We start from the raw sequence: 6,430 nt of genomic DNA on the forward strand, positions 1-6,430 counted from the left end.
GTTTGATGGCCGAGGATCCGGTCCATGACAAGGACTTCGGCCCTTGGGAGGAACGTGCGGTACTTAGGCTTTCGAAACGTTGAGCGCGAGAGAAACACCCACTGGGCTGGTTGTCAGCAATCCGGCGAAGCTGGTTGGTGAGCAGCCGGTCATGCGTCAACTTGAAATGTCGGGGCCAAATTGGGCAGTCTGGCTGTCCTTGACTTAGTATTCGTACCGCACTGGTGCTTTGGCCCATTTTGCTTGCCTGCCGCCAGCCGAAGCCGGTTCTGTGGCCTAGGGCAAAGTGGAGGACCGTGGCAACCTCAGCGCGAGGAATTGCTAAGGAAGGAGGTGGGTGGTGACCAAGCCGGCCAGCTCTCGAGCCCCAAGCATCATTCGGGGACTCCATAGTTTTCATATGATTACAAAAGGCAATGATACATACATGCACATAGCTAACAGTAAAACAGGCGGAGGAGTTCTGCGTTCCACGGTCGGGTTGTTTCTTCGCCGGTGGTGTCTCTCTTGCGCTTGTTTGACTTGCGGGCGTCGATGAGGTTGTAAGCGTTGTGGTCGCACAAGGCTTTGCTGACGATGAAGGGGCTCTCCCACGAGGAGGACAGCTTGTGCTGGCCGGCTTGCTGCTGGATGACTCGGAGGACGAGGTCTCCCTCGCGGAACGCGAGGGGCTTGACCTTCTTGCTGTGGTAGTGCCTTAGGCCTTGCTGGTAGATGGTTGACTGGCTGAGTGCCAAGAGGCGTGCTTCTTCGAGTAGTTCAACACCGTCCTCACGGGCTTCTTTGGCTTCGGCTTCAGTGTACATCGCAGCGCGCGGTGAGTTGAACTCGACGTCGGTCGGGATGACGGCTTCGACTCCGTAGACGAGAAAGAACGGGGTGAACCCGGTCGACTGGTTTGGCATGGTGCGGAGGCTCCAGAGGACGACCGACAACTCGTCGAGGCAGCTGCCGGGTAAGCGGACGAGTGGCTCGACGAGCCGCAGCTTGATGCCGGATAGGATGAGACCGTTGGCCCACTCGACCTGGCCGTTGGACTGTGGGTGTGCCATGGAAGCCAGGTCGAGGTGGATGCCGGAGACGGAGCAGTATTGCAGGAGCGCACCCTTGGCGAAGTTCGTGCCGTTGTCCGTGATGATGATGTTCGGCATGCTGTAGCATACCGCGATGTCTTTGACAAACCGGACCGATGTTGGCCCGTCCAGCTTCTTGATCGGCCTTGCTTCGGTCCACTTGGTGGACTTGTCCACCGCCACCAGCAAATGCGTCATGCTGCCTCGAGCGGTCTTGAAGGGCCCCACCATGTCGAGTTCCTAGAACGCGAAAGTCCAAGCGATCGAAATGGTCCGGGGTGCTGAGGCCGGCTGGTGGCTGCGCTTGCTGAAGCGCTGGCATCCTTCACACTTGAGGACAATCGACTCGGCTTCTGGAAGGCCATGGGCCAGAAGAAACCATGGTGAAAAGCCTTGGCCACCATGGACCTTGAGGCGGCGTGGTGCCCACACTCGCCCTGGTGTATATCGAGGAGGATCTCAATGCCCTTGTCTTTCTCGATGCAGCGCTGAAACACGCTGGTGGAGCTGCGCTTGACGAGCTCGTTGCTGATGATGCTGTAGGCGGACACCTGGTGCTGCACTTGTCGGGCCGCGATCTCGTCCATGGGGAGAACCCCGTTATCTAGAAACTCTGAGATGGGCAGGGCCTATGATGGAGTAGTTACTACGGCGAAGACGGCCACCACGGCGGGTTCTGGGGCAGCGGCCCCCGGGTCAGGGACGGTGGCGGCCGGGTTGGAGACGGAGACGGCCATGTCGACGGTGCAGCTCCCAGGCTTTGTTCGGCAATCCCAGGGCCGGGTTCGTTGGCACCTCGGCCGGGTTCGACAGTCCCCAGGCCGGGTTGAGGCGCGGCCGGGTTATCCCAGACGAAGATGGACTCTGAGTCTGGGGACGGCTTGAAGGACGGCTTGTGCAGGTGCTCGAGGGAGACGCCGGACGAGACGGATTTTCGGGATGAGGCGATCTTGGCGAGCATGTCGGCGGGCTCGTTTTCCGTGTGCGGGACGTTGAGGAACTCTCAGCCTTTGAAAAAGCCGGGCAGCTTTTGGACGAGGAAGCGGTAGCTTGCCATGTTGGAGTCGCGGGCATCCCACTCGCCAGAGCACTGTTGCACCACCAAATCCGAGTCGCCGTAGCATAGGATGCACCGGATGCCTAGTTCCTTGGCAAGCCGGAGGTCATGCACAAGGGCTTCATACTCGGCGACATTGTTGGAGGCGGCAAAGTGGATCTGGAGCGCGTACCGAAGCCGGTCTCCCTTCAGGAAGGACACCATGATGCCGGCCGAGGCGCATCTTCGAGCCGTCGGAGTACATGCGCCAGTGCATCAAATCCGGCGGCGGCGGCAGGTACCGGGTCTCGGTCCAGTCGACGAGGAAGATGGCCAGAGCTTGGGACTTGATCATTGTGCGGGGCTCATAGAGGATGGTATGGCCGGCTAGCTCGAGTGCCCACTTGGCAACCCGGCCAGAAGCGTCCCGGCACCCGATGATCTCGCCGAGAAGGGCCATGCTCACCACAGTAACAACATGCTCTTAGAAATACTGCTTTAACTTCTTGGCGGTGAAGTACACGCCGTAACACATCTTCTGAAAGTGTGGGTAGTTCTGCTTGGAGGTGGAGAGCACCTCACTCAAGTGTAGACCAGGCGCTGGACGGCTTGGATCTTGCCCTTCTCCGGTCGCTCGACCACCATCACTGTGCTGATCGGCCGTGAGGTACGGCAATGTAGAGCAGCAACGGCTCCTTCTCGGCTGGTGCGGCCAGGATGGGTGCGGTGGAGAGCATGCGCTTGAGGTCCCAGAAAGCTTCGTCCGCCTGGTCGTTCCATTCGAATGGCGTCGTCTTCTTCATCAGTTGATACATGGGCAAGGCCCTCTCGCCCACCCGCCTGAGAAACCGGCTGACTGAGGCCAAGCAGCCGGTGAACTTCTGGACATCGCGCAACAGAGCCGGCTTGCACATGCACTCGATGGCCTTGATCTTCTCCGGGTTTGTCTCAATGCCACGCTCCGAGATGAGGAAGCCGAGTAGCTTTCTGGCCGGGATGCCGAAAACGCATTTCTCCGGGTTGAGCTTGACTTGGTACTCGCGTAGGTTGGCGAATATTTCCTTCAGGTCATCGAGGAGCATGAGGTGCTGCTTGGTCTTCACCATGATGTCGGCCACGTAGACGTGGATGTTGCGGCTAAGTTGTGGGAACAAGAATTTCTGCATGCAGCGCTGGAAGGTGGCACCGGCGTTCTTCAGGCCAAACGACATGGTGATGTAGCAATACGCCCCAAAGGGTGTGATGAAGGACATCTTCAGGGCATCGGCCGGGTCCAGCTTTATCTGATGATAGCCGGAGTAAGCATCCAGGAAGGACAGGAGCTCATAGCCGGTAGTGGAGTCAATGACTTGATCGATTCGCGGGAGGGCGAATGGATCCTTAGGGCAGGCCTAGTTCAGGCTGGTGTAGTTGATACACATGCACCAGGTCTTGTTCTTCTTCAAGACGAGGACTGGGTTGGCCAGCCACTTGGGGTGAAACTGTCCAATCTCGGGTTCCGGAAAACCCTCAAGGTTCGAACACTGGGGTGCGCACGAAGATCTCCCCCTACCAACTCACGCCCTCAACCTTGCCACGATCTCAAAGGCAAGCTTGACAAACACGCAACACAAGAGACACAAGATTTATATTGGTTCGGGCCACCGCTGTGGTGTAATACCCTACTCCAGTGTGGTGTGATGGATTGCCTCTCGAGCTGAGGATGAACAGTACAAGGGGAAGAACAGCCTCCTGAGGTGGGGTGTTCTTGTGCTTGGTGGGTGTGAGGATGGGTTGGATCTAGTCCAAGATGAGATGGCTGAGGCTCTGTCTGCCTCCTGCTGTGGTGGCTAATCCTATTTATAGAGGCCCTGGTCCTCTCCCCAAGTATTGAGCGGGAAGGGAGCTGATACGTCCATTTTGCAACATCCTTTTATATCGATATTTATTGCATTATGGGCTGTTATTACACATTATGTCACAATACTTATGCCTATTCTCTCTTATTTTACAAGGTTTACACAAAGAGGGAGAATGCCGGCAGCTGGGATTCGGGGCTGGAAAAGGAGCAAATATTAGAGACCTATTCTGCACAACTCCAAAAGTCCTGAAACTTCACGGAAGACGTTTTCAGAATATATAAAAAATACTCAGCGGGAGAAATTCACCAGGGGGGCCACACCCTGCCAACGAGGGGGGGGGCGCCCTACCCCCCTGGGCACGCCCCTACCTCATGGCCCCCCTGGTGGCCCTCCGGTGGCCATCTTCTGCTATATGAAGTCTTTCGATGGGAAAAAATCACAAGCCATCTTCTCGGACGAAACTCCGCCGCCACGAGGCGGAACCTTGGCGGAACCAATCTAGGGCTCTGGCGGAGCTGTTCTGCCGGGGAAACTTCCCTCCCGGAGGGCGAAATCATCGCCATTGTCATCACCAACGCTCCTCTCATCGGGAGAGGGAAATCTCCATCAACATCTTCATCAGCACCATCTCCTCTCAAAACCCTAGTTCATCTCTTGTATCCAATTCTTGTCTCCAAGTCCGGGATTGGTTCTAGTAGGTTGCTAGTAGTGTTAATTACTCCTTGTAGTTGATGCTAGTTGGTTTAATTGGTGGAAGATCATATGTTCAGATCCTATATGCATATTAATACCCCTCTGATTATGAACATGTTTATGCTTTGTGAGTAGTTACTTTTGTTCCTGAGGACATGGGAGAAGTCTTGCTATTAGTAGTCATGTGAATTTTGTATTCGTTCGATATTTTGATGAGATGTATGTTGTCTCTCCTCTAGTGGTTTTATGTGAACGTCGACTACATGACACTTCACCATTGTTTGGGCCTAGAGTAAGGCATTGGGAAGTAATAAGTAGATGATGGGTTGCTAGAGTGACAGAAGCTTAAACCCTAGTTTATGTGTTGCTTCATAAGGGGTTGATTTGGATCCACATGTTTCATGCTATGGTTAGGTTTACCTTAATACTTTTGTTGTAGTTGCGGATGCTTGCAATAGAGGTTAATCATAAGTGGGATGCTTGTCCAAGTAAGGACAACACGCAAGCACCGGTCCACCCACATATCAGATTATCAAAGTACCGAACGTGAATCATATGAACGTCATGAAAACTAGCTTGACGATAATCCCATGTGTCCTTGGGAGCGCTTTTCTCTATATAAGAGTTTGTCCAGGCTTTTCCTTTGCTACAAAAAGGATTGGGCCACCTTGCTGCACTTTATTTACTTTTGTTACTTGTTGCTCGTTACAAATTATCCTATCACAAAACTATCTATTACCACTGATTTCAGTACTTGCAGAGAATACCTTGCTGGAAACTGCTTATCATTTCCTTCTGCTCCTCGTTGGGTTCTACACTCTTACTTATCAAAAAGACTATGATAGATCCCCTATACTTGTGGGTCATCAAGACTCTTTTCTGGCGCCGTTGCCGGGGAGTGAAGCGCCTTTGGTAGGTGGAATTTGGTAAGGAAAAATTAATATAGTGTGCTGAAATTTACTGTCACTTGTTACTTTGGAAAGTAATCCTCTGAGGGGCTTGTTCGGGTTATCTTCACCCCGACATGTAGATCTAAGAGTTGCTCCTCAACCTACTGAACCTACTGAAAATGAAAATTTCTGCTTTGAAATTCCTTCGGGTATGATAGAAAAACTGCTAGCTAATCCCTTTTTAGGAGATGGAACAAAACATCCTGATGAGCATCTAATATATGTGGATGAAGTTTGTGGATTATTTAAGCTTGCAGGTGTACCCAGAGATGTTGTTAAGAAAAAGGTGTTCCCTTTATCTTTGAAGGGAGATGCATCGACATGGTATAGGCTATGTGATGATATGGGGTCTTGGAATTACAAACGATTGAAATTGGAATTTCATCAGAAGTTTTATCCTATGCATCTTGTTCATCGTGATCGCAATTATATATATATATATTTTTTGGCCTCGTGAAGGATAAAGCATCACTCAAGCTTGGGGGAGGCTTAAATCAATGTTATATTCATGCCCCAATCATGAGCTCTCAAGAGAAATGATTATTCAAAATTTTTATGCTCGGCTTTCTGATAGCAATCGCACCATGCTTGATACTTCTTGTGCTGGCTCTTTTGATGAAGACTATTGAATTCAAATGGTATTTATTGGAAAGAATTAAACGCAACTCTGAAGATTGGGACCTCGACAAAGGTAAGGAGTCAGGTATGACACCTAGTTTTGATTGTGTTAAATCTTTTATGGATACCGATATTTTTCGTAAATTTAGCACTAAATATGGACTTGACTCTGAGATAGTAGCTTGTTTCTGTGAATCTTTTGCAACTTATGTTGATCTC

This window comes from Triticum aestivum, chromosome 1A, assembly GCF_018294505.1.
Source record: "Triticum aestivum cultivar Chinese Spring chromosome 1A, IWGSC CS RefSeq v2.1, whole genome shotgun sequence".
Classification (NCBI taxonomy): Eukaryota; Viridiplantae; Streptophyta; class Magnoliopsida; order Poales; family Poaceae; genus Triticum; species Triticum aestivum.